At 37.9% G+C, this 25,161-nt stretch overlaps 1 long non-coding RNA gene across 3 annotated transcripts in view; it reads right to left on the bottom strand.

The window, feature by feature from the left end:
• Positions 1-185: 185 nt before the first annotated feature.
• Positions 186-25,161, bottom strand: part of LOC310880754 — a 55,892-nt gene continuing 30,916 nt past the window's right edge. The window contains exons 3-5 of one of the 3 annotated variants that reach the window (XR_014571899.1): positions 21,901-22,094; positions 11,375-11,498; positions 186-1,011 (exon numbers count right to left, since the gene is read on the bottom strand). This is a non-coding gene — a long non-coding RNA (uncharacterized lncRNA). Of the gene's footprint in view, positions 1,012-4,230; positions 10,738-11,374; positions 11,499-21,900; positions 22,095-25,161 lie in introns of those variants that run through there. The other 2 variants (XR_014571900.1, XR_014571901.1) reach the window with 2 other exon arrangements.

The following is a 25,161-nucleotide window of genomic DNA, read 5'->3' as shown; positions in this document are numbered from 1 at the left end:
GACAGTCCTGAGACTGAAGTCCTCTATTCAGGGAGCAGCGAGACCCAGGCAGCAGCAGCAGAGCTGCCTCACACCGCCCCTCAACCTTGACCCGCAGGGCTCACCTCCAGCGATGAGCCGGGCTGGCGGCTCAGTTTCCGAGCCTGTTCATTCTCTGGCCTCTCTGGGGAGGCTGCTGATAAAGGTGCTAATTAGGGCCAATTGTTATGGAGGGTTTTGTGCTGCGAACACCTGTCCATTAAGAACTGAACTGGGCACACCAGCTTTTTTTTTTTTTTTTTTTTATACGGGACGCACCGCAGACTCTAACGAGTGAGGATTTTTCAAGCACTACTGACCTAGGGCCAGAGCTGAGGTAATACGTTTGGGAAAGACAGCTTAAGGATTGCACCAAATTTACTCCACTATCACCATTATTATTATTTTAAAAAAGTAGTAGCAAAAATAGTTTTTCAAAGATGATCCATCCAACTGCTTCGATGACTCCTTTTCTAGGCAGTTGAGTCTTGACTTCTGCCTTTGAGATAGGTTGTCTTTCACATCTGTTGAACCATTTTAAGAAAATGTGAACGATTCAGCGCAAAGCCAAAGAAGGTGATAGCTAATTCAGCAGAGCAATTGATGTTGTCTAAGTCTTCTGTAAATCTGGAGTGTGAGTGCCTGCACATCCTCCGTTTCTCTCTACCATTAAATGATCAGGAAGGGCTGCCAGCTGAAAAATGGAGCGATGGGAAGGGGCCATCACTGAACAGAACGCTTCAAATGACCAACCTGTTAATTTTATGGGTTGCTTGCAGGCAAAAGGGTAGGAACACTGAGTTTCTCAGAGCCAAACATGCTCTGAGCACCTAAGATATTAGATGCACATAATGACATTTCAGATAATTGCTTTTCATTCCACTGTTATGTATTTTTCCTTTCGTACTGTTGATAACTACTTCCAACGTAGAAACAAAACTCCCCGAAACCTCGAGTCACTTAGTCCTTTGTAAGATCTTCACTTCACTTGATCTAGTGCAGGAAAGATAAATAGAAATTTTACTGTAAATAAATTGAAAGTTAATTTGAAGCATCTACAGTGACTAAGACAGCACAGTCCATTTTAAAATAAAAGATTCTTTAAATGTGCTTTTTTTTTTCCTTCTTTTTCTCCAGAAGAGGCTGACTTCAAGCCTTTATTGTCTTTCACCTCCTTCAAGGTGCAATAGAGAGATATAGTAGCTTAGTGTTCTTGACATCAGCAGAGAGGCTGAAAAAACATTATCAGGGAAGAACCAATCTCCTATAACAGTTGAATAGTACTCACACTGATGATAAAGGTTTGGGTGAAAGATGAAATGAAAAATGTGGCTATAGCTGCTTGTAGCAAAACATGCTTTTCTGTAGCAGTTTTGCCCCCTGTCTTAAGTGTTTATATTGAATGAATAGTTGGTGCTTTATATGACTTTGTTGCTGAATGGAGCAGTCTACTTAGCATGAACTTTTTGATGGCCTCACTTTCTGAAATGGTGTACAAAGGTTTCATGGATTATGCATTAGTTCCATTAACTCTCCACTTGAAGATAGCATGGGCAGTGACAGGGCTGATAAGGACTGAACAGCACCAACTCCCCTAAATTTTTGCTCCTAAAGGAATAATTTCAAGTGTCACCTGCAGTAATGTGCCTCACCTAAGTGAAATACATGGCATCACGTCTGATGAGGCAGCCATTAGATCACTTTGGTGACGTTTCTTCAATTTTCTCAACTCTCCTGTGAAAACTGGGGAATCTCCTCTTGATTGCTCTCCAGTGTTTTAACCTGCAACAACTAACACCTGTATTTACACATTTAAATACTCCATCTCTTAGCTGATACAGCTCAAACAAGGCTACCACATACGAGCAATACGGGATACAGGATTATGAGCCAAGATGTATAAAATTCTTCTGGTCTGAAATAGGCTTGTGCTCCACCCGTTTGGAGGTAACATTCAAATACTTGACCAAAGACAAATTCATATATAGTTTCTGGAGGAATAAGGCCATGATTTCAAAAGATGAGTGGTAACTGAGATTGTTTTAACAATTATGACACCTGCATTAAAATTGTTTTAAAATATCCCCTCTGCAGATCTGATTGGCACAAGTGTTAGCTTTACACCAGTTCTCTTCATTATTTCACACTGAGGTCATGCTGGGGCATCATTCCTGTTTTTTTGTTTGTTTTCATTAAACAGCCCCATGGGAAGTGATGTGCAGCCAGCATGTTTGGAGTACCTTGGGAGTCTAACTTTCATAAGAAAAATCAAGCTAGAATCTTTTCTGTCTTGCTCACACCCTTCTATTCTGGCACCCAAGCAAGCAAACAATTGCTACATCCTTAGTAAACTTCTATAAATAAATAAAAATTAAGAAAAACTGTGGAACAGAAAGCTGGGAAAAACTCAGTCTTTCTCCAGAAGTTGAAATGTAGATAGGAATACTGGCACACAAAGGTGCATCCTCCTCCCTTTGCACTAAGGCAGTCCAACTGTTACCAATGATGACCATCTTAGGAATCATCTCATGGCATTTTCACCCACAGATATCCTAGGCATTTTATTGGCATTCCTTGATCATGAATTAAATTTTAGAGGTAACTGACACACAATACTTAGGACAGTGCCAAGAGATAATGAGGTGTTCATCATAGTAAATGGTCTTAGTACAAAAAGCTGAGTAGTCTGGTCACAATTAACAGCTATAGTGGAAATTATGGTAGGCATTAAAGGATATCAATCCTGTGAACACTGACACTGATACTTCTGCTGTCAACTGACAAAAAAAAAAAGTAATTAATTGTTCTAGTAGACAAGGTGATGAAGACATACACACTAACCCATAGACAGCCTGGAGTGAAAAAGCAACACATACAGGACAGGTCTCCTCTTTTAAGGGCTCTGACTAAAGCTGATTGTTGAGGACAAAAGGAATAGCACAGATGAAGCAAGGTCAGAAAGGTGAATAAAAATAAGACAGTTATTATGTCTTTTCTGAAAGCAAAAGCAGATTAGAAAATAGGTCAGAAAGTGCAGGAAAAACGTTATTTGTATTCTGACAATTTGCAAAGGACATGTATATCCGAATGTACTGAATTTGTAGGAACCTCTTATTGTAGTCCCAGGGAGTGATGTATTCCATATTATTTCTTCTTATTTGTAGCATTACAATGGGCCTGTTTGTTGTCATTTGTTTTTCTAAAGATCTTTCTAACAAAATATAAAACCAATCGTGATGGGTGCTGCACAAACAATATGAGAAAGACTCTGTCATGAAGAGCCTATAGGCTATGCAGGACAGGCAAAGTAGGGCATTGGCATGAGGAAGGGATGTGGTTTGTCAGCAGTCATGTAGCAAAGTAGGAAACAGTCTGTCTCCATGTCCCAAACCAGTACCATGCCCAAGAACCAGGTATGCATTTAACAGACTCATTTTCCATTTTCTCCCAACGTCTCAAAATGACTACCGGATAACAGAAGCACCTTTAGCTGTTTGGAAAACAGAAATTCCTCATCTTGATCACTTCCTGCTATTTTGTTTTCAACCTGCTTTCCCTAAGTAATACAACTTAAGGTCAAGTGTGATTTCTGTGGAGGTGCACAAGAGGGAAAACCCTTCCTAGTCATGAACTTCAGACAAAACCGACATAATGGTAGAATTTTCAGATAGTCTACATTTCAAAACCTTCACTGATGAAATCAGACAGTGAAAACAGATGACACCCTCTTCCACTTATCAGACCAGTAAATATTACCTTAATCTTTTTCAGACATCGAAGATTTCCCACAGCATTCCACATTGGAAATGTACATAGACATTCTACTACTACGACTGGAACCTGGCAAGCAGCTGAGATGTGTAATATAATCAGGCTTCCCAAACAATGCTGGAACCCTCAAAAGAGACCCAAAAGCTTAGACCCACACCTTTTCCTTTCAACCCATTCTGACATATGGAGGTGTTTTGTTTTAGTTCTCTTTTCTACTCTAGTGTTAACACAGAAACTGAACAGAGAAACAAAACTAACAACCACTTGTAACAGGGAGAAGAAAACTGGGTAGTGAAGAAGTTCTCAAAACCATGCATGAAAATACGTTTTTAGTACAAGAAGACCTCTCATACACAAAGGCATAACTTAAAAAAGGCTGAGGAATTTTCATTGTTTTAAAAATTCATTGGTTTAAAAATTTCATTTTCTCTCCCCACCATATATCTTCCTTAAAATGAAGCAAATTATTTTTTGGTATGTATACAAGAAAATGACAAAAATAAGTGAATTTCAAATATTTTTTTCCAAAAAATAATCACAGTAAACAAAATATTATTTTAATATTGTGTGTTGACATGAGAAAGTATTTCTGTAGTGAGAGACATGAATATTATCTGATTTTGAAAGCAGTGCAAGGTTACTTTAAGACTGCATTTCCCATTTATTACATAAGAGAAAGATGTATGTAACTATTTTTTTTTTACGTACATACATAATGCAGTAAAAGTCTTGTAACTTCATTGTTTAGTTTTCAAAGAAATTCAAAGTAAGTTTTGCTTTTAAGAGCCCATTGCCTTTCCTGCATATTTCCTCTAAACTTCTGCATGTTGGGGAAATGTTTTCTAGAATGCAGATTTTCTTGTGGATGTGCAGATTACTCTTCCTTAGCCTCAAGTATCAATGACTGAAATCTTATCCTAAATAAGCAACTGACATGTAACTGATTTTCAAAAGAACTTTCTTTAAGCTTATTATCAAAACAACTGCTTTTGTTCTTAAGATTTGAGCAATATAAGTAAAAGCAATTCCATTACTACCTTGTATACAAGCCAAAAATGTAAGTAACTTCTAATATGCTCACAAAAAAACGCTTTACTGTTTTAGCACTGTATTTCTAATGGGTATTTACTATGGAATAATGTAAGGAAGAGTTTCCAATATGTTGTTATATACCATTAGACACATTCAAATTAATCATTTCTATTTTCAGCAAAATAATTCACATACTGTTTAGTCAATAATAAAATATTTAGTGTAGTTACAAACCTAAATTCTTGAGCTTTGGCTGTGTAGAATTTGGTTTTAATTTTTATTGCTATCCTTGACTTCTAACCTCTTCATGCAGGCTTTCAAAGGAAATAATCAAAGCAGCAGAAAACTAATCAAGATTGCAGCAGAACAAGTGTATAGGCACAGTGTCTAGAATTTAACAAGCTTAGTGATTAAAAAGTTGTGTTCATACAATGATTTGTTTCCATTGGAAATACAGCCCTCAGGATCATTTTTGAACACAATAATTTATAAGCTTAATATTTAATATAGTCTTGAAATTAATTTTGTTCTTCTCAATACTTGTTGGTGTTTAATTTTCATATGACTGTTTTATTGAACTGAGATATAACAATGACACTTTAGAAACTTTAAGGTGGCTGTCTTTCTCTGCACTGGTTTACCCATAAATACTGCAGAGAAATGGGAATAGAAAGTTCTCTAAAATATAAACTGCTCCTGTACAATGAAGTTATTAAAATTGTAGATACACAGCCCTCAGGTTAAGCTGCTCTATAATAACTGTAGCTGTATTCAGCAGCTACAAAGGGACAGTATAATTTCTTTCGGAGGCAAAGACATTCCTGTGTGGAAATGAACGCAGAAAAATTCTCTGGCATAACACAGGGCAGTGTATGAAGAGAATCCTAGCAGAACATTAATCTGAATAGGAAAATTAGTTTCAATACTTGAGGATATTTACTATTATTCTCTGCTCCCCCATTTTGGTTGGGAATAGCATTTTATGAAGGACAATGAGGACTGAATAGTTTTCTGGCAACGAGGCAATTCCGCAGATTGAAAGGAGACTATAATAGGTTTGACAGGACAGAGCAAACAAAACTGTGGTCTGACTGAAAAAATACTTTTCCTCAAAATTTTAACACCTTTCTTGAGGTGTCAGCTGTAATACCATGTCTGAGTGCAACATGTTGCCGACACACTTCATACCATTTAGTCTGAGAACCTTTGCTTTTCCCAAGGAAGAAAAAAGCAAGAGGAAGAAAAGCAGACAACTTTGTGACTACGTATAGTTCTAACAATAGAAACAAATTACAATTATAAAAAATATAGAAACATACATAATTATGTATCAGAAACATATATATTAATTAGGAGAAATGTTACACCCTGTGGTACATCTCAACATAAGGATTTTATTTCTTAAGGGGAACATCAGTGGGAAAAGGTTTCCTACGAAAAATAACAAATGAAAAATAAAGTAACAAGAAGAAATGAGCAACTAGAACAAGATTTGGACAGAAGAGAAGATGTAGATTAGAATAAATTTGGATGTTAGGGTTTAGGACAAAAAGGCAGGGGAGTTAAATACTGCTGTTAACTATTCTGCTATTCATGCCTTGAGCCCAAACAGGTGGAATAATGTACAAATGTTCTTCACTTGGTTTAACTGCTCAGCCATTTGACAGGAGTAGCTCTGTCTGCTTTTGGAACGAGGCAAGGTAGATGCTGATGATTACATATGACTGTGAAAGAGGTATAAGATAACCTGCCTTCTTGCCTTTCCTCTCTGGAACAGTCAGATTAGAGTTGTTTACAATTTGGGGCCAGACTATGAAAAGACACATAGCGAAAGCGATTTCTGGAAACTCGATTAGTTAATGTGTGAAGTCCATTGCTTGGGGAGGTCCTACGCAATGTTTCTTCCGGTCATCATCCAGGCAGGGCCAGTCAAATTAACACTGCTGTTTATAAAGTATAGGCCATCTTTTATTTTAAACTGTGGTCTGCTAAAATCAGCAGCTGAAACATATGGATGGTGGGAATCCCCATGGCTGAAAATAACCTCAGAACTTTATCTACTGCTCACATCCGAGGGTTTTGCCTGAAAACTTGCTCCATTGACCTTGGCAAACAGGGAGTTCCCCTTCCTCTTCGCTTATTTGAGGCTTTGCTACAGCACTTAGACATTGAATTACTGAAAAGTCATAAAATGCTGGGAGATCCACTGGGCAAGCAGTTTACTAATGACTAGAAGAGCACGCATCAGTGGTCATGTTGTCTGAGGTAGACTCTTCTCATCCTCAACATTTATCCAAACAGTGCTCAAACCTGAACCCCCTCTTTGCTGCTGGACCAGAGATCAGCCTGCTCCTGATTTAAAATGCATGGCTAAGTTTAAAACTTTAGTAAGGGCCAATCTCTGAATAATCCTTTAGGGATTATTGTAATTAAGGCGGTAATCCTTAGATGCTTCTTAATTTGTGTCCATTTTAAAATCGAGTGCCACTTGTTGCATCACAAAAGAAAGAAGAGGAGGTGAAAATGGCAAAGGTTTAAACATTAACAGCCCTTCCTGTCACCTCATGCATCTGAGCAATACAAACAGGTGGAATATTTAAAACCAGAAGGCCACTAAAAGACAAACAAAAACACAGAAACCCTACCCCCCACAAATAAATACACCAGTGGAAAACAAGTGAGATTTCAACCATGGAGAGAATGGTTGATCTTCAGAAACATTCTCTGTACAGATGAAGTAAATACTTGAGGACACGCAACTCATGGGCTCTCTTTGCGTGGATCCTCATGTCCCTGTCTGCATAAACCCTCCCCGACAAGAAATCGTCATTCTCCCCATGAGAAGCCCCTCCTGAGAAAGCGTCAGTGACAGCAGATTTTTCAATCACTATCATTTATAGGGCCTCGTTTATGTTGTTAACAGGGTAAGAATGAATTGGACAAAAGGGCCAGGCCAATGGAATTTTTAAAATTCAGCAGGGAGGGAGATATTAAAGTCACTGAAGTAGTGATACACACAAACAAAGCATTATGATCTACTTTAAACCTTTTGAGATTCAAGACAGATGCTGTAGCCACACAGTGCACAAATGGTGGAATGAAGCAACAAGGTAGCACGGCTGGGCTAAAACACCTTTCAGCAGTATACAGCCTGTAACTTTTCATCAGCTACCCCTATTTAAAAAGAGGGAACATTCTCTCTGCTCTCAGCAGTCCTGTTCTAAGTGAGACGAAAAACATGGCAGGAAAACCAAAACACTGCTCGCTAGGCTTGGACACAGCCTCTACCCAATGCTGCTGCTAGCAGTCAAGATGTTAGGCAAGACACAGACCTGTATGCCTCTGTTAAGTGAAAATATTTACAAATGTTTATAAAGGAATTCAATAACACTTCTGAAAACAAAACAAAACAAACAAACAAACAAAAAAAACCGAAACAACAACATGCTAAGGATTACTGTTATAAGTAGAAGAGTGAGAGTCAAACAACCTGTGCAGCTGGTGCTGCATTACACTTCTGTGAGTGCAGAACTCATACAATTCCGTATGAATTGCAACAGGGGCATAGCAAGCTTTCAAAACAGGGTGAGAAATCGTTAGAAAGCACAAGAAAAAAGGCTTTTCATAAACGATCAACTGTTTAACGGGACAATCTCCTTTGTGGCAGTTTAAGCGACCTCCATGCTGGTGCAGACGGGCATCTCAGGGCTGCAGGATACTTGGGCTGCACTACGTGGTGATACAGTTTTTTGGGGACAATATAGAATGTAAGAGAAAAGATGGAAATCTTTCTAATCTCTTGAAAGAAATTCCTATGAAGAACTAGTTAAGAAATGAAAGTGCATGCTGTTCTCTGTATATGCTGTTTAAATCAAAACAGGATGAGACTAAGTTTGCGATACTGCATTCTTGTTTATATCCTTTCCAAATAACATATACTTTTTTTTTTTTTTTTAACTCCCTGAAACATACAACTATTAAAAAAATGCCATGCTGGATTATTTGGCAGGCCTTCAGAGGCAGGTGTTCAACATGTAATTATCTTACAGACTCCATAAGAATGATTGCTCTATGATACACATTTATCTTTAATCTAATATAGTTTACAGAGGTTTTTTTTCCTTTTTTTTTTTTTTTCAGTGACAAATTACACTCTGCTTTATGGAAATGTAACATTTTGTATGAATGGCTGGGTGCAGCCATATTGCATACTAATGAGCAAGACAAAGTAGCTCCACTCTTATTTGCAACTGGCACAGACCTTTCCATTAGCAAATTAAAATCTGTTCAAATTTATTTACTAATATATTAGGAGAAGCTTCAAGCTAACCCCTGTTGACCTGTATTATATAGCAAACAACTGTAGCAGTGAAAATAATTAATAGAATGTATTGCACCTCCTGCTTGTTTCTCCATCACACCCTGGGGTCAGCTGGATAGTGGGTTTGCCATCTGCATTCTGTTACAAGGCCACATTTACTTAAAAATTATCAATTATATTTTGAAATGACTTCCTTTAATTGAACTCTCATTATTCAAAGTATCCTCTGTTTTTAAAGCTTCTGAAAGCAGGCACATGAAACCTTTTCCATCTGAAAACCAAAAAGTAACTTTCTGTATTACCTGCACATTGAAGCTGAGCAAATACGCAGCCACTAGATACAGTAGTAAATCTCACATTAGCGCCTTTCTGGTGGGAAGCATTGCAAGAAACTTTCCATTGCCTTATGCTGGCTGTATTGCTACGTAAATCAAACTAAGGATAGGTTTCCTTAAGCATCCTTTATCATCGCTTGTTTTGATTTATTAACTGTTTGTCAAAGATGGTTGCTGCACCAAGAGCTAATGTTTTACCATCTCTCTGGAAATAATTCTGGCGTGTTCCTCTCCTCAATGGGACACATGTACTGCCTCCAGCTTTGCTGATTGTGTTCAGGGCTCCCCCTCTTTCCCTATGTAAACATACTACAGGTACTGAGAAGTTTCATTATAATTATTCTGTATTTTTATTCCTACTGCAGAGAAACATGGAAAAAACTCCAGCAAAATTAATGAAGTCAATTCAGTAATTTTAGTTCAATGCTACTACTTTGAGCAGGGAACATGACAGATGCCCATTAGAAAGTTTGGTATATTACCAGAAGTTTGGTAAATTCTCATTCAGAGAAAGCTTGGTGGCTAGTGAGAAGGCAATCTACAATACGTGGGAGTCCATTGTAGAAAAAAACAGGCAAGAATGCTGTACTTTGCTGACCACTTTAACATGCCAGTGAAATATATTTACACGTATCTATAAGGAGTCCCAGGGCTAAATGAAAGTGTCAAATAGCTGGCACAAAAAGTACACTCCACACATGCATTTTGTGCTAGTTTAAGTCATCAGCAGGGAGCTAGAAAGCTGCAGACTAAACCACAACTGGACGCATCTGGGGATGTGCAGATGTGTATTTTCACTGGGGGAAAACACAAAGGTCAGTGGGCCTGGGTATACAAATGAATTTGCAAGTTCCTCAATATATTAAAGTATTTCACACAGTGAATGTAGGCCTATTTTATTATTATACGGATAAAACTGATCATGTCATTTGGGAAAACATGTTTCCAGACAATTTACTTAAATAGTTTTTGAAAACTTTTTTTTTTTAAAGGAAACAGCAAATAAACATTCCAGAAGTCATACTGATTAAATATCAAATGCACAGAAAAAGTGATCAATAATGTTACCATCATAATTCCTATAAAGTTTTTTTTTTTTTTAATAAATAAAATATCTAAAGCGACCAGAAAATCTAGTCTCGGCATTTCAGCAGAACGTCCAAAAGGGGCTGTTACACGACCACGTATCACTGCTGACCTCTTGTGGTCACACTGCAGGACTGCACACAAAAGCATCAGACGGCTGAAACGCTCCCCTACCTTAAAAGGGACAAAACCAACTTCTATTGCATAACACCGGAATACAAACTATAAACATGACAGATGTATTTAAACTAATTTAAACAGTTCAATATTAGAAACTAATCAATTATTCAGGATAAAAATTTTGGATTAGGAAGGGATTTGGGAAGGAATATTGAAGTCCAGTGGTTCCCAAACTTTTTGGACCCATTTGTCAATCTTTAACATTTGTTGCAGATAATGGATGGACTATAATGAGCTCAATTTGCTCGCAAATAAGGAAAAAAAAAAAAGGCAAACAAGAGCACCCTCTCTTAGCTGAGAAGTACAGAGACAGGAAGGGAGTGTAAGACAGGTGATAGGGAATAGATGCACAGACAGGCAAGTCCAGCACTGCGCACAGTCAGTCTCTAACAGTATATTGCCAAGACTTCACACGAGGTGAGTATACTGTAGCGATGAAATGAATTCCTGCTCCCACATCCATGCAATCGAAGCCAGTGTATGGTTTTATCTGTGAACCCAGTTTAACACAGGTGTTCTGCAACGGAGCAGTTTTGCTGTCAATACAGCTACACAGACAGAGCCCTCTTGTGGAGATACAGCACGTATTTCCTCAGTTATATCCACGAAGCTGCAGAAAGCATATACTCACATTATTGGAGCATAGGGTTTCTTATAGCACGCGAGAGCACAGCTATGCCAGCAGACCTCACTGGTTCAGGTCTGATGTTACAAATCCCACTGATGCCAGCCAGGTCTTTTTTTTTTTTTTTTCCCTTCCAAAAATGAAAAGAACAAAAAATAAAATTAAAAATGGGTGCAATACAACACGGTGTTCTTCTGCTTCTCTATTAAAGTATCCAGCTATCCAAGAAGTAACAATTAGCAGCAGGAGAAGAGACAGTCGGTGATGTGGTATGTAATTACTGTGCCAAGATCTCCTCTGGAGACCAGTGAAAGCAGCAGTGATGTGTCCACTGATTTCAGCAGTTTGAGTCGAGTTCTGTCGTGTTCCCTTATTTACATGGCAGTCCTCACCCTTCCAGAATGGCCAACACAGGTAATTATTTACTTATTGTTTGCTATTGTTATCGTGTTTTACTTGTTATTTTCTTGAGACAAAGTGTTTTGTTTTGAAGGGGAAAGGGGAGAGAAAGAAGATGAGAAAAAAAAGAAACTGATTACTTTCAGCACTGATGAATTCAGCATTTAGGCTCCTCCACAGGGAAGATAACCACAGGAAGCTGTTAACAAGAAATCATTTTCTCTGGAAGCTCTACAAGCTCTAACTTTTTGTGCTAATGATCACTCAGAATGCTACTACCAAGATCATTTCCCTATGTTAGGATTTGATCACAGTGTCCTTGAAGAGGAACACATTTTGGTTGCTCTTCTTTTTAGCTGTTAAAACAAACCTCACCTTTCCATTGCTTCAGATCAGGGTGTTCTAAGTTTCTGCTAGAGCCGTGCCATAAATAACAGTGTTCCATCGCTCCCTTCATATCCTCTATGACCACAAACTTCTAATGTTAATCTTTAAGCTAAGGTTACTATTTTTTTTTTTTTCCACGGCCACTTCCTGTACAACTCTGTTCACCTTCCAATCTGTAAGGCACATCTCTGCAACACAGCAGTCTCCAATTATGCAGCATTACGCAGCACACACAGGGACATGGATACTGAAGAAAAGGGAATTGAAACACTGAGAAGTTACATCATTTGACCAACCTCATCACAGATTAAGGACTTGACAGGTGCCTCTATAATTAGGTATTTGAATGGTCACCTGCCCAGGTATTTTCCTGTTTGGTTCAGACAGGTTCTATTTTCGTTCTTTGAAAGCTTCCCTCTATTCTCTTATTTATTTTTAAATCTTTCCTCCTCTTGGGCTTCAAAACTAAAATCTAACATCAGTTATAACCTGAAGAGGTATGATAATAAAGGTAAAAACCCAGCAGTGTTTAATTGTCCTTTTCAAAAGTAGGAGGCCTTATTGGGTTCTTGGGCTACCTAGTAAACTGATGCTTATTGAATCATTTACTTCGATAAGGTTCAGGAAATTGTAGTAACTATCTTGCAACACCCAATTTACTTTTTTTTTTCAGGACGATACAAAAGAAAAAAACAAAACAAAAAAAAAAGAAAAAGAAAATTTCCCTGCTCAGAACTTACAGACTGCCTAGAGGCAGACACTTGGTACCTGATCCTACAGTGCCAGTGCCAGTTATAATGACAAAAGTCATTCAGTTTTTATCTGCAACCCAATGAATACTTAAAACGCTACCATTTTTATACCAACATGCTGGTAGACTGATGAAGACATTATAAAGACACCAAGAGGCAAAGATATGCCTGTCTCTGATTGCATAAACCATTCCATTTTGAAAAAATACATTGACATGAGCCTGTTGAAGGGAAAGTTTGCATGCATTTTTAGCAGTTCACAGATCATCATCCTATAGCAACATAAAGCACATTCAGAGACTTAGATGAAAAAAGTGAACCTTCTGATCGATTAGACACAAAATCACACCTGAGGGATAGATTGTTCAAGCTTTCCAAGGGTCTGACAATAACCTTTGTGTTTCTCATTGCCACTCCAGCTTCCAACCCTTGGACTTATTTCAAAAATGGAGTCTTTTTAGAAGGGATTCTCAAACAAAATGCTAAACATCTGACTTTCTTCATCAGCGTGACAGCAAGAAAAAGAACTGAACTTCATCCCATGTAAATCGACAGCTAGCACCAACATGGAAAAGAGAACATTTTAGGACTAGAATTCCCAGAAGGTTTTTTTTATTATTATTTCTTTAAAGACTTCTCAAATTATTGCAATTTGAAATAAAAGATTGTAGTGTTATTAAATGAAGCATTATTCTATTATTCTGTCAACACACTGGAGCAGATTGCCACAACAGAACACTCTGCATTTAGACATCAAAAGCATTTGGATTTTCAAAAAAGCTTAAAATACGGGCTACTTTTTGAGGGTGAGTCCTGTTGAAAATTGACCATAAAAGCCACAATGAGACTAATGGATGGAGAGAGTTAGTGGCCATCAAGCATAAGAAAAAAATGACTTTGTTACATTATTTTTATGACTCTGGATTGAACAGAATTTCTAATTAACAAGTGTGTATTCAAACATTCACAAAGTCCTTACTCCAACATACATTACTGGCTTTACACTACTGTCATGTTACATATATATATATATATTTAAAGGCAAGGTACTTTGAAAAAAAAATCTTTAAGACAGTTGAACTTGCAACTATAAATCTCTTACCTCCAAATATTTTTACACTGTCTTAAAACTTGCAGAAATCTGGTGGTTTTGATATGCACGAGCTGCTGAAAGATTTGTATGTTTTTTTCTCCCCTCCCACCCATTCTTTAGAAGAATATCTATCTCCTTAATTGTTTCCGAGAAGCAAAACTTTCTTTTCTTTAATAAGCAAGTTTATCAGGGATGCCAAGAAGTGATGCAACTACAAGACTTTTTTCTTATTATTTATTTATGGTGAATTTAAAATGTAGATGTGGAGAAATGTCACTAAAGAATACTTTAAAACTTTATTGTGAAATGAAGGCTGGATAGATGTCATATTCTACCATCCAAAGATTTAATCACTTTCATTGACATGTATTCCATTTCCATTAAGTATCAGGATGCAAAAAAAGCTTGGAAACAAAATGCATCTTTGGATTCTGTTCTCAGATATTTTCATATATATTAGGAGCCAGTGAAATGGCCTAGGTTTAAAATTAACGTTAGCTGATGTATCATCACACTCAATAAGTCATTTGAATGTTACCGAAAGAGTTTCTAGCTGTATATTCAAGTGAAAGCTCTTTGGGAGTTCTAGAGTACAGTTTAAATAAGACTCCAGCAGAGCTCAGTGCTGAACAGACATTTAGAAACTAATCTTGGCATATCGTCTGCTGGCTCACTAGGGAAGTCAAGAACTGAAGTTTTAGTGAACAGAAGAAAGCAAGCAACAGTGTTTAATTGTTAAAAGAAAAAATAAAGAAGGCAACTCCATCTCAGTAACAGCAATCAGAATATCAACGAGAAAGCAAAATTCAGTTAAGCTACCCAGGTTGGGTAAAAAGCTCAAAATTTGCACTTCTGTGCCAGGCAGGGAAGAAGAGAGCTGTCAGTGGGACCTCAGTGTAATTCTGCCCTGCAGCTGCATGCTCCTGCTGCTTGGACCATTGTAAAGATAAAGCATTTTGGAGCAACTCTCCATTAGGGAGGTTGCTGTATCAGGTGTTACAGCAGCCTCTGCAGTTAGATGAGCAAGTCAGCCCAACATTTCCTAATGTCATCTTTTAAATAAGGCTCCCCAGGCGGTTGTAACTTTGACCAAGGCTTTAAATGTACAGGATACCACTCTCCTCCTCCTTTGTCTAGGCACATTTTGCTTGACATGCATTAATACATTCCTTTCTTCATTAAAGAAAAAAAAATGTATATTTACTAACCACATTTAGAATGACTTGGGACTCAATGCTTATGCTGAATTTCTGTAACTAGACTCTTATAGCTATGGAAAACCTGAAAAGAAAGCAGAAGTGGCACCTGTGCTTAGGTCCATCTGTTCAGATCTGATTGTAAATAGCCCTATTAATATTCTGACAAGACTGTATAATTGCATACTAGAATAAACAACACCAGCCAACTCCACGCAGCAGCACAAGAGTAATCACCATAAAGCCAACACCAAATATTTTCTCTAAGGCTAGTTTTGGATCACTGTTGCATAAAAGGAAAAAGATTCTTACAGACTAAGTGAATAAAGCAGGAGCTTTCAGGAACACTGAGATTTTTAATTAGACACTATTACTGAAAATAATAATAGAAGATCCATATGAATTTAAGGAATTATTTTTTCCAAGACAGACTCTCTGACTCAGTATTTTATTTTGACATGTATTTATTTTGACATGTATTTTAATTTTCTTAGCAGTTTTGTTAGCCTGGTAAACTGGGCTTAAAATATCTCTGCATATTAAATATGTCTATATGTGCACATACCATGCACACGTGACTGATTTTTAATGTCTTTTGTGGGGAATTTACTTTAGATGCTTTTAATGTTTTTATTTTATGTGGGGGTGTTTTTTTTCCCCTCTGAAGAAAGGAATGTAGCTACATACTGATAATTCAAATGAAGAGCCAGAGCACAGAAAAGACCAATCATAGGAAGATTCATGATGGACTAGAGACGGTGATACTCCCTGTCTTCAGCAGAACAGGGAACATTCCTTAAAATTACATAATAGGCATATCTGCAATGGCGTATTCAAAGAAAAATGCAGGAAATACATCTTAACCACTTCAATTCAAGCAGTACACTGTAAGTCAAGACTACAAAGTTTATGAGTACCATTAATGAATTCAGAGCAGATGTGTGAAGGCTATTACAGTATAGACAAGTCTTATGACATGGCCTTCACCTAATGGCACTCTGACAGTATTAAAATACCTATTACATTCCCTCGAGTTGCTCAAGACTCCTAGCCTTGATCAGAAGTACGCAGGTAAGTTAGAATTTCCTTCCAGGAAATTCTTCTTCAATATTTCCTTTCAGGTATATTCCTATAAGGAATTAATGCCTGGCCTTACTGCTTACTAACCTTACAGCACAGAAGAGGTAGCATGGTAGAGCTATGCTACAGGATTTTCTTTGGGAGTTGCTGGCACATACAAAGATTTTATATCTTTATACGCTGGCACATATAAAGATTTTGTTCACTCTTATCTAGAGCTGGGCTAGCAGAGCCAGTTTAAATCCCAGCTTAGGGGAGCGAGGCAGTATTTGAATCATCCTCTATATAGATGTGAATAAGCCTGCTGCGTTAACACAGAACATACCACAGTGAACCACAAATTGAATTATACCTTTAAAAAAACTACACACATCGTTTTTGTCTTTTGCCTTTTTTTTTTTTTTCCTTTGCCCAGTGTTTTATTAAACAAAATTCTACATCTGTGACAAGCCTGTCTTACCATTACCAGAATTGGATTAGCCTTACTGCTAGTGACTTTGGATGGAGATCAATATGGATTCATTCCAAGGAGACTCTTGAAATATTGATCAATTGGCAAATGGATCAGCATGTTTCATGTCTAAAATATTCAAAATATTCTAAATACCACATTTCCACTTTTCTTTCCTGCAAAATAAGCAGCTGCTAAGTTCAACGTGATGCGTAATTGCCTTTTACCCCTTTCCTCAAACAGATGACAGATGACAATTTATCTGGGATTGATTATATGCCACCTTTGCTGAAAGCTTATTCGGAGAATATGACTTCATTTCATGACAGGTAACAAAAAACTGTGAACCTTTGCTCCACTGGCCTAATCTCCTGAAGGAGAGATGAGGCTCTAAATTCTGAATGAGGCTTCTGCCGGCCCAGGAGCTGTCACTGCCCACAAATTCTGCACTAAATGTCCATTAGAAAGTGACATAATGACATAAATCCGGATTACCCCACTCATGACCCGTGGGACATCTAGCACTCCTGAAGTTCTAAAAAGATCAGGATGCACCTGTGATTTTCAATTGCTAAAGCATTCCCTGCAATCTTTAAGTGAAAAACTTTCTTTACAAGGGAGGCTTAGGACACTTAAATCCATTTCCCACTGTTCCTTGCAGTCCTAGGACTATCCCAGGTGTGCGCTAGAAACATTGTTGACAGTTGTTAGTATTATCTCTTCTCAATGGTCTTTTCGAAATTGTTATGTGATTCTATTTCAGATGTCAGGAAGAATTTTTTTTTCACAGAAAGCGTGCTTAGGCATTGGAACAGGCTGCCATCCCAGGAGGTATTTAAGGGACACGTGGATGTGGTGCTTAGGGACATGGTTTAGTGGTAGATTTGGCAGCGTTACACGATAGTTAGACTTGATCACAGTGGTGTTTGTCGATCTAAATGATTCTGTGATTCTATATTCTATGACTATCTTACATAAACAAGGAGAATCAGTAATTGTTTCAATTGGATTATGTTTTCAAATTTGGAATTCCTGGGAGGCAAAACATGACAAATAATTCCTCCTCCAGTTTTTAGCAAGGGAGCTTGATCTTAAAACATCTCTCTTAGGCAGGACAGATGGCTCTGGCCAATTATCAATTGTACTGCCTTCCCATCCATTTTCCTACAATTAAAAACAATCTTTAATGTTTCCAGTGCAGGATCAAGCTCACAATATCTCACTGTACAAGCAATCCAGAAGACAAGAATGACACAACAGGCTAAACTCATACTGTAATTAAAATTCTTGATTTGAAGTTCTCAACTTTTCACTGATTTCAGCTGAAAAGTAAAAATTAAGTAGGAATTGGAAGCATGAACACTTTAACAGCGGCTGAACTGGGTGCATGCAAATTACAGTCAGTGGAGGACTTCATGTACAAGAACAGTACAAACCCAGGACTCCTCCAGACTGTTAGAAGTAAACACACTGTATATACCCACATTTTTTCCATCACTTTTCTTCCTTACTAGCTGGTTTTACTTTCTTTGAAATGGAGATGAAGGAAAATAATGAACACCTACTATGCTGTCTCTTTCCCTGCAGAGTATAACTCAGTGGTTTACCTGAACAGGAACCTATTGTGGGTAACTTTGATTTCAAGTCACACAGGTATATATATCTGAGATGTATACTTTCATTCAGTGAGGCTTGCTGCTCAATTTAGGTCTAGCACGTATTTGTTCATTATCCTAGGCTTCTTGTAATTGACGATCCAAGATGTGTCTGTGCACAAAATCCTAGTTAATAAACACACCGAATCACACACTACAGTGAAGCCAGGTACAGGAAAACTATTTTGCTCATAATCAGAAATGAAATTCCCCATAATAAAAAAGAAACAGATGAAAAAGGAAAAAAGCCTTAGGAAAAAAGCCTTAGTTATATCAAATATACTTTGGCCCATCTTTAACACTCCATATTAGATGGTTTGGTTTCATATTTCAAGGTATGTTTTCTTGGTTATGTTGTTTTTTCTGACCACGAGAAGCAGGCTCAAATTAGAAATTCAGGAAGCTTTAGCTCTAGCTCTGGAGAATTGATTTTTTTCCCCCCTCTCTCCTCATGAAACCATGCTTGTACCCTGGTGGGCCACTGCTGAGCTACCACATATTTGACCACCACAGCTCAGAAAGTTTCTATCCTAATGAGCATGCATATCTCATCTGCAGCACAGATCTTAGGCCACAGGCACTTTATGGAGGCAGATCCAGACTCCATACACTTTTAAATGCTACTTTCACAACATGGATTTTAGACCAGTCAAAGTCAAACTGGACTCAAATAGGTATCAGTTTGTGGTGGACACGTTACCATCTGATACAAACCTCCCATACATCCCCCTCTCCCAAAATGGGAACAACAATTGTACTGATAGGATTTTTCATATTGTGGTATTGCAACTAGGAGTCCATAAATCACATGATTGCAAACATGCGCCACTATATCTATCTTTCAATAATACATAGTGCCTTTAAACAACTGAATATAAATCTGCATTAGTAAATATCTAAAGTTACCAATTCTTAAAAAGCTAGGTGTTTTCAGTCTTACAAGAGTGCCCACTTATAATTTAAAAGCTTGCTGTGCACACTAAATTAGATTCAAATGATCATATCTCAAGGCTGCAATTTAATATTTATTTTCTTTGAAAGAAGCTGCAACATAGTATAGTCATATGAACATTAACAGTACTGTCTTCTGGGCCTTATTAGAAATGCTGGCTCTGTATTCCTGGGAGAGTGCCTTGCACTCTTGTAATTTCAGATCTCTAGCTGAGCAGTTTTGGCACTCCAGAGACCAGCTGTTTTCCATTTTCTGTAATAATGACAGCAAGAAGCTATAGAGTTAAGTTCGTATACCATAAGGAGCATATTGTATATACATCCAGGTTGGATGAGGCCCTTCTAGGTTGGATGAAGCCCTGTGCAACCTGACCTAGTGGGTGGCATCCCTGCCCACGGCAGGGGGGATGGAATTGGATGGGCTTTAAGGTCCCTTCCAGCCTGGGCTATTCTATGACCACTCTGATTAGCAGTAGTGACACAAATAGCATTTAACTAGCACAGAAGTCTATATTCGCCTCACCTTCCTTGACATTGACATAGTACTGCCTTTACTATCTGGGCTTATGTTGAGCAAAGATGACACTGCTCCCAGCTCACCATCTGTAAATTCAAACACTTTGCTTGATATTTGCATCAGACTGTAAGCAGATTCAGAACATTTCTCCGAAGTAGCTTTCATCTTGTTTGCAAACTACCTGCTTTGAATGTTGTCACATGAATGAAGGATATAGAAGCAACACAGGAATTTACAATGCCACCAGCATTGTTGCAGGTGTATAAGACAAGCATTATTCTAAATGAATATTCTATACACTTTGGCAAAAAATATTACTAAAAATTAACAAAATTAAAAATGACTGCAATATATGAAGCTGTGTCTGGTATTCCTCTTACCTATCGTGTCTCACAGTTTCTCTGGCCCACCGCAAGCTCAGTAGCAATATATCACCTATTTCAATCACAAACGACCTCTTTACTACATGCTATAGAAACAGCATCTAGCCACGGCTTAAAAAGCTGGGTTCCCCTGTGGGATAGCAAGCATGCACACAGGAATCCCCTAAAGCGAACACAACTCGATTGATTTCGAGACGTGGTCCTTCACATACACGCCACTAGATGGCAAGTTATGATTACATTAGGCATCTCATACTCAACTGTAGCAAGGCAGTCGATAGGAACAGTCAAATTAAAAGCACTGGGATGGGGAAGGTGAATATACAAGAACCATTTATGTGGGTCCAGTGCTTCTTTCTCAAGACTGAAAATAGTTTTAAAACTATTTTGTTTGTCGTTAAGCTTTTTAGGATTCTCTGTTTTAAGGAGCAAAATAAGCAAAATTGAGTGATTTTTTCCCCCATTTATTAAAGATATTCCAAGTAATTTAGAAAAAAAAAATAGAAATTAACATGCATTGCTTTCTTTCTGTGAAAGGAGCCATGAGTCAGAAACTAGAGACTAACAACTGCATTCAAGAGTCGGAACACAAGAATAAGCCTGCCTCTCCATCGCTGCTCCTCGTCTGGCACGAGACTGGTTTTGATAGTTTTGGCCAGTGCTGACACAATGATCCACCAGGTAAAATGCTTTAGAATTTAAGAGAAATGCACTATAAAACTACAAGGTAATATAATTACTGATTTGTTTTTTAATCCTGTAGAACTAACATTTCAACAGGAAACGGGCTAGATTCTCTACGCTGCGTTAAGACAAGGACCAACTGACACAGTTAAAAGTCAGCTTCACAGGCAATGTAAACATTAAGCCAAAATTGCTTTGTACGGAAGAAATATATATAGAAAACAAAAATAAAAGGTGAATTTTAGGAATTCCTATAGAAAGGTTTTTCTTCAACAACTGGCCTTTGAGACAGTTCTTAGCTTGCACCCAGTCAGCAAATGCATTCCTGGGTTTCTGAAACTCTCTTCTCAGCCATGGTCCACAAGAGATATCATGGGAAATGCTAAGTGTTGCATGCTTTTTTTTTTCCCCCTCAGAAAAAGGTTTAATATAGTATAGGCATAATATTTCAAAAATTCTGGTGCTGAATTCCTTTGTTTAAAAAAAGTTAGAGGAAGGAATCCTTTCAGAGTCTGAGAAAGCAAATGGTATTCTTTCAATCTAAAGATAACCTTTAAATGCATAAACTGTAAGGAAAACAAAATCCTTTTAGGAAGATGGAGCCTTTCTACCATTCTGACTGTCAGCAAAAAGGTAATGATTTTCATTTCTTCTAAAACGTTATTTGCCTCTGTGAGAATGTTAAAAAAAGAAAGTACTGAAGGGTAACGGGGAAGATGGATGGCGAGAGGTGGCAATAAATCAACCATTAGGTTTTCCAGCATGAAATAAATCCACATTAAGTGCTTTGGTATTACCTGCATGTTAAAATATCTGTTTTACTGAATTACACGTAGCCACACTTACCCGTACAAAGTAGCAATGCTAGCGAATCATAATTATCTAATCATAATCATTTGATATCTACAGTGAGGCAATAGTCAGATTCAGAACACGTGACTTGTACAGGCAGCTCATTTATTTTCTTCATTACAAAAATCCTACCTGTAAGATGATGCAATATTTTAAGCCATTGCTAGTGGTTTCTGACAGCAGTCAACGCAATTCCCGACAAGAGCATGAGGCAGAAGTCACCTCCATACATTTCTCATTTAAGTCTGTAGGCAGTGAGGTTTCTGTTGTACGGGCATGATGAAGGCAAGTACATTAAATAAAGCCATTGCTCTTCTTCCCTTTACCTGCGAATTCAGAACAGTTCAGATAGTCTGACCTCTTCAGTGATCCCAGAGGTTAGCATAATACCATCCATGTTGTTGATCTCTTTCAGAGGTTACGTATATTTTTTTTTTCTGTGATGTTTCTGAAAACTCTAGAAAAATACTTTTTTGGCCACTTTACACACTAACTTCAACAGCTTGACTGTCTACTTGTCACAAGGATTAAGTCTGGCCAAGCTGAGTACACAAACCCATCTTTCTGTCTGTTTAGACATTACATAGCCTCTGAAAATTTCACTGAACTCGCAGAAATATATTTAGACACTGTTCAATGCATAGGGATGCGCAGGAGATGCTCTGCTTTGCAGAAATTATATACATGTCTGAGAATCATCCCCGAAAGCTACATGCCATAGAGCATAGACCACATTTCTCTATAACATGAAAAGTAGCTGTGCATGTCAAAGAGGCACATATGTGTGAGGTATATATTCATTAAATGAATAATATTCAGCCATGAAACCAATCCACAAAAAGCACAATTACAAATGAAACAGAACAAAGCCATATTCTATAAAAACATAACAGTGAAGTCAGCAAAGTTAAGACAAGACGTCTGTGAAGGAATTTAAGGATGAAGTGAAGAAAATTTCATGATTAAGGGCACTTGAATGGATGAAGGCTGTGAAGGAGAGGAGTTTCTCATTGAAGCACTCACACCACTATGGCAAATAGTCCTTATAGAAAAAAAAAACAGAAATGAAGCATGCTTACATACATCATTTCCTAGGCAACTTTAGAGAAAGTAATAAAAGGAAACATCACTTTTGTTTACTACAATGGCTGTTAGTGACACCTGAGTGAAGTACCAAACTCCACAAAGAAGTCCTAAAAAGCTACCTTATATAATAACTGATGGCAAAAAAAGATACTCAAATATATTTTAGCTGGAGGAGTTTGACTTCTCTCCAAGATTCAGACAGTTCATCATAACTATAATGTTTCTAACAAATTTGTCAGTCTGAAAGCTCATTTCAGTTTCTAATTATTCAAGAGCTTATTAAAAATAACATCATAAATTCCTACAAAAGAATCTTAATTTCACATTCAGTTTTCAGACAATACAGGGCCAAATTACTCTCAAAAAACAAAATAGGGATGCTGGCAGCAAAGTAGAGGAAGAAGGGGGCAGTCCAGTCATGAAGACATTAACTAGTATCTGTGAAATGCATTCAGGACTTTGTTCTGAGACTTTCACAGGCTGTTTCTACACCTCTTGTGACCAAATCTTTCAACCATGGCATGGAAGCAGCTGTATTGCTCTACCTCAATGACGCTCAAATAGCACTGTTGAAAAGAAAGGCAGGGAAGAAGAGAGGACATAAAATTTGGAGGAAGCAAGTGTCATGAGTAAGAATCCAGAGTGAAATCCAGTTTCATTAAAGCTTAAGGGAATTCTGCCATCAGCTCCAAGGCTTTCAAGATTTCTTTTGCCCATAGTGTAAACAACCCCTGTCAAGGCTTACCCCTGCCTGTGTCTGCTGCTTATTCCTCAGGTAACGTCTTTGCCATGTATCATGTCTGTTAGGATGCATTAGCACTTAATACTGAGAAAGCCCCTCAAACTGCTCAAACAATGCTCCTCTAGCAAGGAATAACATTTTCTGCACCTGGTGAATTTGAGTGACAGACAGTATCATGGTACAATGCATCTGTTCAGGAACATTTACGCTGCTTGCCTCCAACCTTCCTTCTTCCAGCAACAGTTAACTGACTCAGTGACAAAGCAGCAATATGTGACCCCTGCGAGGGAGACGAGTGGTGATAACCAGCCTGCTGAGAGCCCTTGCTGCAGGCACTTGTGTGCTGGTTTAAAGAACATCATGAATAATACACCTTCAATACGACTCCATTGCTGCCAGCTTATCCGGGATGAACCTTCAAGGCCAAATAGAAGCAAGTCAGAGCCATGCAGGAATGTAGCCCCGGTTTTGGAAAAGCGGTGGCATTTTTCTGCCTTCACTCAAGTCCTTTATAACTGTCAATTCAATTTCAAGAGAACCAAGATTTTGCTAAGTGCTTCACTTCAACTGCCTTGAAACATCACCTGCTCACAGGAAGCTGAGTTGTCACTGGTCTGTTTAGCTTACGATGGAGACACAGGACTGCTAAATCAGGAGAGCATGTGCTCTAAATTGCTGAAGATAAATTAACTTATTCATGCTTTGCCAACTCCTTGCTTCCTCGAATTTTGGGTTTTACCTAGAGCATGAAGTGCTGCATTTTTATGTGTGTATGAATTTATAATACTCCTTCACAGGAATTACCATAGGCAAACCTTTTTTTCTCCAACGAGATCTGAATAAGATGCAGTTAGGTTCGGTTAGCCACTTCTCTCTGCTCAAACACTATGTTCTAATGCACACAAAAAAAACAACCCTGATCCTGACAATGGCCAGGACAGCAGGGCAAACCTGGTCCCAAAGGGGAGTAAAGCTACCTGTGCTGTGCTATTCCAACACCAAAATTTACCAAGGGCATTCTTCCCTCAAATAAACAGTGTATATTTGAAAACCTGACAGTGGCTGCACTGCTGTGAGAAATTCATGCTGTCAGAAATTCAACGCCTGTAAGTACAGTCTTGACTCAGGTCCTTGCTGCTTTTACTGTTGTCAGCATTAAGGATAAACCCCATCCAAATAAGTTGTCCCGTATCCCACCGGACTTGTACCATGTTCAAGTTAGTGTAGGACTTGAGTTGACTAAGACTTCTACATATTTTATGGATGTATTTATTACATTTCTCTTTTAAGATGTGACATCGATTCAGTAATTTATACAGCAAAAATATGATAATTTTCAACACTGATCTATTTTGTTTAGATCACTTGAATCAAATATGCAGTTCAAGCCCCAATTGCCTGTGCTTGCTTTAAAACAATCCATTAAAATCATATGAAACCATCAATAGCCAATATCTGAATCAGTAATAGCAAAATAAAAAAATATCTGGAGAACAGCTATCTTGAACAATAAAGGGGTTTCTCACAAGAATGGAATTATTTATCAATAAAATGAAATGCAAACT

Source organism: Anser anser (genome assembly GCF_964211835.1).
Source record: "Anser anser genome assembly, chromosome: 13".
NCBI lineage: Eukaryota > Metazoa > Chordata > Aves > Anseriformes > Anatidae > Anser > Anser anser.
The sequence above is the reverse complement of the archived record's forward strand: the minus strand, read 5'-3'. Positions and strand labels throughout refer to the sequence as shown.